This window comes from Anopheles funestus, assembly GCF_943734845.2.
Source record: "Anopheles funestus chromosome X unlocalized genomic scaffold, idAnoFuneDA-416_04 X_unloc_31, whole genome shotgun sequence".
NCBI classification, from domain to species: Eukaryota; Metazoa; Arthropoda; class Insecta; order Diptera; family Culicidae; genus Anopheles; species Anopheles funestus.
This window is the reverse complement of record NW_026045156.1, coordinates 5,001-17,880: the sequence shown is the minus strand read 5'-3', so window position 1 is coordinate 17,880 and position 12,880 is coordinate 5,001. Positions and strand designations below refer to the sequence as shown.

The 12,880-nt window shown below is 47.2% G+C and overlaps 2 non-coding genes across 2 annotated transcripts in view; both read left to right on the top strand.

Moving 5' to 3' along the window:
- The first annotated feature begins 11,791 nt into the window (after positions 1 to 11,791).
- On the top strand, positions 11,792 to 11,949 carry LOC125773355 (5.8S ribosomal RNA). Its single transcript, XR_007420052.1, has one exon. It is a non-coding gene; the product is annotated as a 5.8S ribosomal RNA (ribosomal RNA).
- Positions 11,950 to 12,657: 708 nt separating this feature from the next.
- Positions 12,658 to 12,880, top strand: part of LOC125773376 (large subunit ribosomal RNA) — a 4,180-nt gene continuing 3,957 nt past the window's right edge. Inside the window, exon 1 of the ribosomal RNA XR_007420070.1 lies at positions 12,658 to 12,880. This exon is cut by the window's right edge and continues 3,957 nt beyond it. This is a non-coding gene — a ribosomal RNA (large subunit ribosomal RNA).

Sequence of the window (12,880 nt, the reverse complement as noted above, 5' to 3'; positions counted from 1 at the left end):
ACGCAAGTGAGTATGGATCGATCAGTAGAAAGATGGGAAGCCATAGGAAACCTTCCTAGGCTAGGTGCACGCAAGTGAGTATGGATCGATCAGTAGAAAGATGGGAAGCCCAAGGAAACCTTCCTAGGCTAGGTGCACGCAAGTGAGTATGGATCGATCAGTAGAAAGATGGGAAGCCATAGGAAACCTTCCTAGGCTAGGTGCACGCAAGTGAGTATGGATCGATCAGTAGAAAGATGGGAAGCCCAAGGAAACCTTCCTAGGCTAGGTGCACGCAAGTGAGTATGGATCGATCAGTAGAAAGATGGGAAGCCATAGGAAACCTTCCTAGGCTAGGTGCACGCAAGTGAGTATGGATCGATCAGTAGAAAGTGGGAAGCCCAGTACCAAATGCCCTAGTGAAGACCGTAAACGAATATCATGAACCGAGAAGGAGCACCAAATGCCCTAGTGAAGACCGTAAACGAATATCATGAACCGATAAGGAGCACCAAATGCCCTAGTGAAGACCGTAAACGAATATCATGAACCAAGAAGTAGCAACGAATGCCTGAAAAAGTACCAAGTCCACGGTATAGAGTAACGAGAGTTAACCGCCGTGATGTATGCAATGAGGGCAGCCATTGCATGGGTTCTGGACTTGGTTCGCGAATAACTTTTTTGCTAGACATCGGACAAAGTTGACGTGGAAGAACGAAATGTAGCATTTGATGCCACCTATCCAAAACTTTTTCAAGATTGAAGATCCGATCGATACAGCCTGAGTTATAGGCAAAAGTTGGTGCAAAATTGAGCATTTTTAATGGTGAAAAATCGGTACTCCTCGAATAGCTCCTGTTGGAAGCATCGGACCACATGGTCGTGGAGGAACATATTGTAGCGTGCGGTGTCAAGTATCGACACCCAAAACCGCATGTCCGATGGACGGAAAATGACCAAGTTATAGTGAAAACTTGGTTGCACCAAATTCCCGAAGAAGTGCAACGAGAAGGTGAATGCGCAGGTTGTTCGTCGAATAGCTCCGGCCACAGACATGGTAGCGATTAGTGGTGCATGGAAGAAATCTAGCCACAAGTGCCATCTACCCATGGCCAGAAGAAAGTGTGGCCATATCTTGGATACCGGCGGAGCTATGGGGCAAATATGGGCCAAAAATGGTGCAAGTTGGACCAAAAATCCGAAAAAGTACCTAGGTAAATGCGCAGGTTGTTCGTCGAATAGCTCCGGCCACAGACATGGTAGCGATTAGTGGTGCATGGAAGAAATCTAGCCACAAGTGCCATCTACCCATGGCCAGAAGAAAGTGTGGCCATATCTTGGATACCGGCGGAGCTATGGGGCAAATATGGGCCAAAAATGGTGCAAGTTGGACCAAAAATCCGACCAAGTGCGCGAGGCGCTTTCGTGAATAGCTCCGGCCACAGACATGGTAGCGATTAGTGGTGCATGGAAGAAATCTAGCCACAAGTGCCATCTACCCATGGCCAGAAGAAAGTGTGGCCATATCTTGGATACCGGCGGAGCTATGGGGCAAATATGGGCCAAAAATGGTGCAAGTTGGACCAAAAATCCGACCAAGTGCGCGAGGCGCTTTCGTGAATAGCTCCGGCCACAGACATGGTAGCGATTAGTGGTGCATGGAAGAAATCTAGCCACAAGTGCCATCTACCCATGGCCAGAAGAAAGTGTGGCCATATCTTGGATACCGGCGGAGCTATGGGGCAAATATGGGCCAAAAATGGTGCAAGTTGGACCAAAAATCCGACCAAGTGCGCGAGGCGCTTTCGTGAATAGCTCCGGCCACAGACATGGTAGCGATTAGTGGTGCATGGAAGAAATCTAGCCACAAGTGCCATCTACCCATGGCCAGAAGAAAGTGTGGCCATATCTTGGATACCGGCGGAGCTATGGGGCAAATATGGGCCAAAAATGGTGCAAGTTGGACCAAAAATCCGACCAAGTGCGCGAGGCGCTTTCGTGAATAGCTCCGGCCACAGACATGGTAGCGATTAGTGGTGCATGGAAGAAATCTAGCCACAAGTGCCATCTACCCATGGCCAGAAGAAAGTGTGGCCATATCTTGGATACCGGCGGAGCTATGGGGCAAATATGGGCCAAAAATGGTGCAAGTTGGACCAAAAATCCGACCAAGTGCGCGAGGCGCTTTCGTGAATAGCTCCGGCCACAGACATGGTAGCGATTAGTGGTGCATGGAAGAAATCTAGCCACAAGTGCCATCTACCCATGGCCAGAAGAAAGTGTGGCCATATCTTGGATACCGGCGGAGCTATGGGGCAAATATGGGCCAAAAATGGTGCAAGTTGGACCAAAAATCCGAAAAAGTACCTAGGTAAATGTGATGGTTGTTCGTCGAATAGCTCCGGCCACAGACATGGTAGCGATTAGTGGTGCATGGAAGAAATCTAGCCACAAGTGCCATCTAGCCATGGCCAGAAGAAAGTGTGGCCATATCTTGGATACCGGCGGAGCTATGGTGCAAATATGGGCCAAAAATGGTGAAGTTGGACCAAAAATCCGACCAAGTGCGCGAGGCGCTTTCGTGAATAGCTCCGGCCACAGACATGGTAGCGGTTAGTGGTGCATGGAAGAAATCTAGCCACAAGTGCCATCTAGCCATGGCCAGAAGAAAGTGTGGCGATATCTTGGATACCGGCGGAGCTATGGGGCAAATACGGGCCAAAAATGGGTAAACTTGTACGGTCCAAAGCCAAGGGTAAATTTTTTTATTCCTCTAATAACTTCTAGCACAGACATTGAATCGGTTGGTGATGTATGGATGAAATGCAGCAAACAGTTGGAACTACCCATAAAATCTTAAAGATTGACGATCCAATGTATAGAACCGGAGTAATGTGCGATACTTGGTGTAAAATCGAGTGAAAAATTAACTATAAACTGTTTTTGGCCCATAACTCGAATACTAGACATCGGAAGGGGGGGTCGTAGAACGATTTTTTGTTGCCCTATCGATTCCCTATCGAACGAGCAAAAGTTGTTTTTTTGACCAAAAAGGACCCCTACTCTAGTAAAATTGGCCTGATTTTACTAGTCCCCGGTACCCGTACAGGCAAAATGAGCAAAATGCTCAAGTATGAATGGTTTTTGGCCCATAACTCGAATACTAGACGTCGCAGGGGGGTGTCATGGAACAATTTTTGGTAGCCCTTGAAATTATCTATCGAATGACATATACTTGATTTTTGGCCAAAAAGTTCCCTAGACTAGTAAAAATCGCATCATTTTACTAGAGTCGGGTACCCTGGACGAAAAACCGCTATAATTGCGGTTTTTGGCTAATAACTCGAATACTAGACGTCGCAGGGGGGTGTCGTGGAACAATTTTTGGTAGCCCTTGAAATTATCTATCGAATGACATATACTTGATTTTTGGCCAAAAAGTTCCCTAGACTAGTAAAAATCGCATCATTTTACTAGAGTCGGGTACCCTGGACGAAAAACCGCTATAGTTGCGGTTTTTGGCTAATAACTCTAATACTAGACGTCGGAGGGGGGTGTCGTGGAACAATTTTTGGTAGCCCTTGAAATTATCTATCGAATGACATATACTTGATTTTTGGCCAAAAAGTTCCCTAGACTAGTAAAAATCGCATCATTTTACTAGAGTCGGGTACCCTGGACGAAAAACCGCTTAAGTTGCGGTTTTTGGCTAATAACTCGAATACTAGACGTCGCAGGGGGGTGTCGTGGAACAATTTTTGGTAGCCCTTGAAATTATCTATCGAATGACATATACTTGATTTTTTGACCAAAAAGTTCCTAGACTAGTAAAAATCGCATCATTTTACTAGAGTCGGGTACCCTGTACGAAAAACCGCTATAGTTGCGGTTTTTGGCCAATAACTCGAATACTAGACGTCGGAGGGGGGTGCCGTAGAACAATTTTTTGTAGCCCTTGAAATTACCTTTCGAATGATATATAGTGGTTTTTTGGTCAAACAGTGACCCCGAGACTAGTAACCCTCCATACACAAAACCGCCTAAAAAGTTTTGGTTTTGCAAAATTTTGAAAAGTGCGTCAAAAAAATTTTTTCAAAAGTACCAAATCGTGATCAGAACTCACTATAGACCATAAAAAGTGAAATCCCGATGGTCATTTGCAACACTTGGTCAATCGAGAAAAATTTCACTTTTTTACTAGAGTCGGGTACCCTGAACGAAAAATCGCTCAAGTGATGGTTTTTGGCCAATAACTCGAATACTAGACGTCGGAGGGGGGTGCCGTAGAACAATTTTTTGTAGCCCTTGAAATTACCTTTCGAATGATATATAGTGGTTTTTTGGTCAAACAGTGACCCCGAGACTAGTAACCCTCCATACACAAAACCGCCTACAAAAACTTTGTTTTGAAAAATTTTGAAAAGTTCAAAAAAATTTTTTTTTCAAAAACTACTAAAACGTGATAAGAACTTACTATAGACCATGAAAGTGATATCCGATGATAATTTGCAAAGTTGGTAACTAGTAAAAAAATTTCACTTTTTTACTAGAGTCGGTGCAACGAGAAAAAAAAGTCCGTGATGGAGAAAAATGGCACGTTTTCCACGCCTGTACGCTTTCGTTTTCTATATAGGGGGTAGGTGAGCCAGAAGCATGAATTTGACTGAGTACGTATCTTTATGAATTGGGCCCTTCTAAATCGATTGAGACTACCCCCAGGACGATCGGACGACTGCTTCTGGCTCAAAAATGTGGTTTTTAGATTTTGATCGTCAATTATGAGAGAAAAAATCGATTAGAAGTAAAGATACGAAATGCTTGGTCTAAGTTGGGAAACGACTTCGGATATTTGTTGGACGTTGTCGTCGAAGTCCGAGGACCAAGGAAAAGTGATTTCCAAGTGGATTTATGCACTATTAGTCGATGGTAAGATGTGAAATTAGTAAGAACATACCATACAGGTTTGCGAAGTTGAAGCAATCGGTTGGTGAATATGGTACTGTCTGTCCAATTTGGTGGTTCGGAATGAGTGAAACGATGTTGATGATGGATAGACGTTCCGATTGCCCCCGATCGGGGAACATATAGTGGTCTTTAAGGTCCAAGTACCTATGTTTTGGTAAGCAGAACTGAGAGTTAAAGGATGAAAGTCGGCCATTCCTAATATCATCCTATCGGTGGTTCGCGAGTTGTTTGAGGACCGGAGCAGCTCGCGATGAAACGGTCCTAGGGTATTGGTTATCCATCCAAGGAAGAGTAAATGCCGATCCTAGATGTGTGTCGTTGGCCGTTCTAACCGTATCGCCTATCGATGAGATATCGACGGGCATGCCTTACTCGAAAGTTGAATTCTAGGATCGATGGTCAAACAGACCTATGAAGCGATAAACCAAACTGAACACGTATTGATGTCGGCTTTTCCTATCATTTGATGCCGCAGGTTGTTTAGGGACCGGAGCAACTTGCGGGCCGAGACGGTCCCCGGGGGTTCTTTCTCCAAGGAGTGGAAACTATTAAGCAAGATTTGTAGCAAGATACGATCCTCTGATGTGTCGTTGGCCGTTCAATGCGGTATCGCCTGTCGATGAGATATCGATGGGCATGCCTTACTCTACCGACCTTCTAATTGAGAGTATTAATCAGGATCGATGGGTCAAACAAGACCAATGAGCGATAAACCAAACTGAACACGTATTGATGTCGGCTTTTCCTATCATTTGATGCCGCAGGTTGTTTAGGGACCGGAGCAGCTTGCGGCCGAGACGGTCCCCGGGGGTTTCTTTCTCCAAGGAGAAGAAACGATTAAGCAAAAGTTGTAGCAAGATACGATCCTCTGATGTGTCGTTGGCCGTTCAAGCGGTATCGCCTGTCGATGAGATATCGATGGGCATGCCTTACTCTCCCGACTGGATTACTGAGAGTTTAATCAGGATCGATGGTCAAACAGACCAATGAGCGATAACCAAACTGAACACATATTGATGTCGGCATTTCCTATCATTGTCGGCAGGTTGTTTAGGGACCGGAGCAGCTTGCGACCGAGACGGTCCCCGGGGGTTTCTTTCTCTAAGGAGTGGGAAACGATTAAGCAAAAGTCGTAGCAATAATCGATCACCTGATGTGTCCGTTGGCCGTTCTTGCGGTATCGCCTGTCGATGAGATATCGATGGGCATGCCTTACTCTCCTGACTGTTTAATTGAGAGTTATAATCAGCGGATCGATGGTCAAAAAGACCTATGAGCGATAAACCAAACTGAACACGTATTGATGTCGGCATTTCCTATCATTTGTCGCAGGTTGTTTGGGGACCGGAGCAGCTTGCGACCGAGACGGTCCCTTCCCGAAAGATGGTGAACCGAGTCGTCTGGCGTAAAAACCGGACGACTCGAAAGGGCTTGACCCTTTCAAGTGAGCGATAATCACATTCTACGCTCAGTTCGACAGCTACAAGGCAATCACTCCGCTATGTTCAGAGGCTAATACATGCAACATGCCGGCATTGTTTCCACCGACGCATGGATTCAAGACTGGGTGCACTTATTAGTTAAACCGTTCGCCTCCGGGTGTTTCGAGTTCAAGTCTGGATGAGGATTGATCTTGCTGGTAATAGCTTGAGCCCCTGAATAAGGGGTCGAAGCGTACATCTTGAGACCATGTACAACATATTACCAAATCGGCACCATGGGTTCGGGTGCAAGTGATGTAACCGTGAAAGATGTTGAGCAGCCCCAACATCGGTTTACACACGCATAATAGGAAGGCAGCGCTGTCGACTGGTCAGTCGTGTAAGAAGTGTGCATTATCGATCACAAATATATTGGTGGATCTGTAGGTTGCGCATACACCATGCCCGGTGTAAAGTGCCGTGGTCCCCCCCGGGGGCTGCATCAAAACCGTTCGCCACGCGAACTACCCAATGGAACGAACTCTATGCATTTAATAAGAAGAAGAGATGATAATGAAACACGGTCGATTTAAGAGTTGAAAACGTTGAAATACCTATAAGCAAGTCTTAAGTTGGTGGTGACCGTTACGCCCCAACAAATTGGTGCCTTACCCTACACCAAGAGCCATTCAACATGGTTCAAGTGAGCGATAATCACGCTCTACGCTCAGTATGACAGCTGCAAGGCAATCACTCGCTAAGTTCAGAGCTAATACATGCAACACGCCGGCATTGTTTCCACCGACGCATGGATTCAAGACTGGTGCACTTATTAGTTAAACCGTTCGCCTGCGGGTGTTTCGAGTTCAAGTCTGGATGAGGATTGTTCTTGCTGGTAATAGCTTGAGCCCCCTGAATAAGGGGCCGAAGCGTACATCTTGAGAGTAAATGTACAACATATTACCAAATCGGCACCGTGGGTTCTGGTGCAAGTGATGTAACCATGAAAGATGTTGAGCAGCCCAACATCGGTTTACACACGCATAAGGGGTTTATTGTTATCTGTAGGTTGCGCATACACCATACCCGGTGTAAAGTGCCGTGGTCCCCCAGGGGGCTGCATCAAAACGTTCGCCATGCGAACTACCCAATGGAACGAACTCGATGTATTGAAAGAGATGAACAATTAATAGCGAGAATAGGGGCCCGGAAGCAATTCCCGCGGCCCTACGGTCGATTCAAGAGTTGAAACGTTGTACAATCGTGGATAGCACCTAGTGCTAATATGGTGAGAGATAATGTGTGAGGAAATTTAGTTTCCTAAAGTTTAGTTAGTGGTTTCCGTTGTGCCCTACCAACTTTAAGTTGGTGGTGACCGTTACACCCCCAACAAATTGGTGCCTTACCCAACACCAAAGAGCCATTCCATATGGTTCTAGAGAGAGAGAGTTGTAGTGGAACGAATTCTGGTTGATCCTACCAGTAATATACGCTTGTCTCAAAGGTTAAGCCATGCATGTCTAAGTACAAACATAAATGAATGTGAAACCGCATAAGGCTCAGTATAACAGCTATAATTCACAAGATCATCCTACCACTAGTTACTTGGATAACTGTGGAAAATCCAGAGCTAATACATGCAACATGCCGGGACTGTTGCCCTCGCGGGTAGCTGAACTGGTGCACTTATTAGTTAAACCAATCGCCTCCGGGCGGCTTGAGTTGAAGTCTGGATAAGGACGCAGATCGTATGGTCGCTTGTCGACTGACGACAGATCTTTCAAATGTCTGCCCTATCAACTATTGATGGTAGTGTAGAGGACTACCATGGTTGCGACGGGTAACGGGGAATCAGGGTTTCGATTCCGGAGAGGGAGCCTGAGAAATGGCTACCACATCCAAGGAAGGCAGCAGGCGCGTAAATTACCCAATCCCAGTACGGGGAGGTAGTGACGAGAAATAACAATATGGACCTCTCTAACGATGGTCCATAATTGGAATGAGTTGAGTATAAATCCTTCAACAAGGATCAAGTGGAGGGCAAGTCTGGTGCCAGCAGCCGCGGTAATTCCAGCTCCACTAGCGTATATTAAAGTTGTTGCGGTTAAAACGTTCGAAGTTGATTGCCCGTCCAGACACGTGACCGCCACGGGCGCCCGGTTACACGCCGGGGCCGTTCGTGCGCGCGCTCACGGCTGCGACTCACAATGGTGTACTTGGGCGTTACTCTGTGAACGAGTACCGTGCTACCGGTTAACTCCGGCACGGGCTCCTCATGGTGCTCAAGATACTCACATTTACCTTGAACAAATTAGAGTGCTCAAAGCAGGCTAAGACAAAGCGTCCGGCCCCCCCGTGGGGTTGGCGTTGGCCGAGAATAATCTTGCATGGAATAATGGAATATGACCTCGGTTTATACGATTTCGTTGGTTTGTCAGAAACCTAGAGGTAATGATTAACAGAAGTAGTTGGGGGCATTGGTATTACGGCGCGAGAGGTGAAATTCGTAGACCGTCGTAGGACCAACTGAAGCGAAAGCGTTTGCCATGGATGCTTTCTTTAATCAAGAACGAAAGTTAGAGGATCGAAGGCGATTAGATACCGCCCTAGTTCTAACCGTAAACGATGCCAATTAGCAATTGGGAGACGCTACCCCTATTCGGTGCTCTCAGTCGCTTCCGGGAAACCAAAATCGGGTTCCGGGGGAAGTATGGTTGCAAAGTTGAAACTTAAAGGAATTGACGGAAGGGCACCACAAGAAGTGGAGCTTGCGGCTTAATTTGACTCAACACGGGAAAATTTACCAGGTCCAAACTTATCGAGGTAAGACAGATTGATAGCTCTTTCTCAAATTTAAGGGTAGTGGTGCATGGCCGTTCTTAGTTCGTGGAATGATTTGTCTGGTTAATTCCGATAACGAACGTGACTCAAACATGCTAACTAGAACGCTGTCAGCAGTGCGCCTCCGGGCGCACCTGACGTTACAGCCGGGCGGGCGCCTTCACGGGCGGTCGTCGGCTACGTTTGCCCTGCTTAGCGGGACAACTTGTGTTTAGCAAGCTGAGAATGAGCGATAACAGGTCCGTGATGCCCTTAGATGTTCTGGGCTGCACGCGTGCTACAATGTGGGTCGCAGCGTGTTCTCGCCAATAGGCGCCCCCATTCCGAGAGGAACGGGAAATCACTAAAATGCCCATCTAGTCGGGATTGGGGACTGCAACGGTCCCCATGAACCTGGAATTTCTAGTAAGCACTAGTCATTAGCTAGTGCTGATTACGTCCCTGCCCTTTGTACACACCCGCCCGTCGCTACTACCGATGGATTATTTAGTGAGGTTTCTGGAGGCTTACCTTCCGCGGTTCCTTCGTGAGCTGCAGCTGGCATGGCTGAAGTTGACCGAACTTGATGATTTAGAGGAAGTAAAAGTCGTAACAAGGTTTCCGTAGGTGAACCTGCGGAAGGATCATTACTGATGATCGTCCGCGAGTGACCAACCATGGGCTGCCTTCGGTGTAGCTCGGTCGCTCGCTTGCTATGTGTCAGAATTTGTTGAAAGCCAACTCGTTCGTTGTACACTTTGATGGGTGACCATCACTGTGTCCCCGTGCCGAGCTAGATCTCCCCTAGCCGTAAGGCACTTGAACGCCCCTTCGACGACGAGTTGCATGTGTGTGGTATGTGTCAGAATCTGGTGAAGCTTTCTGCATGTGATGTGCCTTGTGTGGATCCGTGGCCATTGCATTGTGTCTGGTGTGTAGGTACCCAGACACTTAGAACGCTTGCGCGGAAAGCAAACTCGATCGTTGTACACTTTGATGGGCAACCATCACTGTGTCTCCGTGCCGTGCTAGATCTCCCCTAGCCGTAAGGCACTTTGAACGCCCCTTCGACGACGAGTTACAAGAGTGTGGTATGTGTCATAATCTGGTGAAGCTTTCTGCATGTGATGTGCCTTGTGTGGATCCGTGGCCATTGCATTGTGTCTGGTGTGTAGGTACCCAGACACTTAAGCAAACTCGATCGTTGTACACTGTGATGGGCGAGCATCACTGTGTCTCCGTGCCGTGTAAGAGCTCCCCTGGCCATCAGGCACTTGAAAGGTCCTTCGACGACGAGTTACAATAGTGGTGTGTTAGATACGTCAGGTGATGGTATCTACTGTTGTGCAATACGTATCCGGCTACGGCACGGAACGAACGGGAACTGTGGTGCAGACATACAAAGAGTTAAGCCTATTAGTCATTAACTCTAAGGACGGGGCCATGGGGCGGTACGCAAAGGATACGGATGAGCGAGTATGCAGGCCCAATACTCAATAGCTCGATCCGATCCAAGCACATGAGTTGACTGCGGCGCCAGGTTAACCAATGTGCTAGATTCTATTTGGCCAGTAGAATCTTGTGTCTTATGCGATTTGATACCAAGACACCAGAACGAAAGTTAGTTGAAGAGTTATTAAACTCTTATGAAGTATGGTTGTGCAATCACAACTTATGACTTTAACCTATAAAGTGGATATGGACTTGCAATTATAACATGGAATCTCTACACACCCCATGAGCTCGATCCAATCCACGCACACGAGTTGCCTGAGTAGCGACAGGTATACCGATGTGCAATACGTATCCGGCCACGGCACGGAACGAACGGGAACTGTGGTGCAGACATACAAAGAGTTAAGCCTACTAGTCATTAACTCTAAGGACGGGGCCATGGGGCGGTACGCAAAGGATACGGATGAGCGAGTATGCAGGCCCAATACTCAATAGCTCGATCCGATCCAAGCACATGAGTTGACTGCGGCGTCAGGTTAACCAATGTGCTAGATTCTATTTGGCCAGTAGAATCTTGTGTCTTACGCGATTTGATACCAAGACACCAGAACGAAAGTTAGTTGAAGAGTGATTAAACTCTTATGAAGAATGGTTGTGCAATCACAACTTATGACTTTAACCTATAAAGTGGATATGGACTTGCAATTATAACATGGAATCTCTACACACCCCCATGAGCTCGATCCAATCCACGCACACGAGTTGCCTGAGTAGCGACAGGTATACCGATGTGCAATACGTATCCGGCCATAGGCACGGAACGAACAGGAACTGTGGTGCAGACATACAAGGGCCATGGGCGGTACGCAAAGGATACGGATGAGCGAGTATGCAGGCCCAATACTCAATAGCTCGATCCGATCCAAGCACATGAGTTGACGGGCGGCGCCAGGTTAACCGATGTGCTAAGAGAGTTGTTCCTGGGCCTTCAAAGTGACTTCAAAACTATCTTAGCGAATGGTGGCCATGGGCGTAGACATGAGCCACAAGTCACAAGGCCTGGGACTATTGGGTAATAAAGACAACTTAGTCAGAAAGTTAGTCTTTGGACGTACCACCGGGATTGTGTTACATTGGGAACCTTACTATAAAACCCTAGGCAGGGGATCACTCGGCTCATGGATCGATGAAGACCGCAGCTAAATGCGCGTCACAATGTGAACTGCAGGACACATGAACACCGATAAGTTGAACGCATATTGCGCGTCGGACGATTAAACCCGGCCGATGCACACATTCTTGAGTGCCTATCAATTCCTTGATATACAACAAACCAAACTTCAGGGTGGAGCGTGCCACAATAGAACACTATGGCGAGCAGCCCGTCTAGTGTCGTGGGGGAAACACGCTTCCACACTGTGCATAATGGCGTGCTCGGGACCTTTGTTGGGACCGCAGGGCGCTGAAAGTAAAGGGGTGAACCGCATAAATCGCACGCACGTAAACGCGCACACACACAAATAGAGTGAGACGTATCGTAGGATACCGCTAAGAGTACGTTGTGAAACATGGGGAAATTCAATCGAAAACCTCTTGATGTCCAAGATTTCGTTGACCGTATCCGTCGTAATACTGGATCAACGTGCTTGGGGGAAAACGTCAAAGGGTTTTATATAGTGGTGCATGATTAACCCATCGATGCCCGAAGGGGAACATGTTGTCCAATACAATAGTGGTGCAGTTGGCTCGACATGCTCGGGGGGAGACATCGTGGGTCCAAGTCGACCAAGTCGACCGGGAGTTGTTGTTGAGAGATCGAATCAAAACGATGCCGAGCGGAACTCGTTGTCCTTATTGGAGTGATATTCGGACAACGTGCTCGGGGGGGCCATCGTTGATTCAAAAATGACCGTAAATTGCCCAATCCGTGTGTGTGTGTGTGTGAAGTGTTGTTGCGTATATATCGGTTCGCTATGCCCCGGGTTCGAAACGAATGGAATGTGACTGATTTTGTTGTAGGCCTCAAGTGATGTGAGACAACCCCCAGAATTTAAGCATATTAATAAGGGAGGAGAAGAAACCAACCGGGATTCCCTGAGTAGCTGCGAGCGAAACGGGAGAAGCTCAGCACGTAGGGACGGTGTGTAACTGCACCTGTCCGATTCCGTGTACTGGAACGACCATTATCTACTATGCACGGTGCAAACAGTTCAAGTTCAACTTGAAGGTGGCTCATCTAC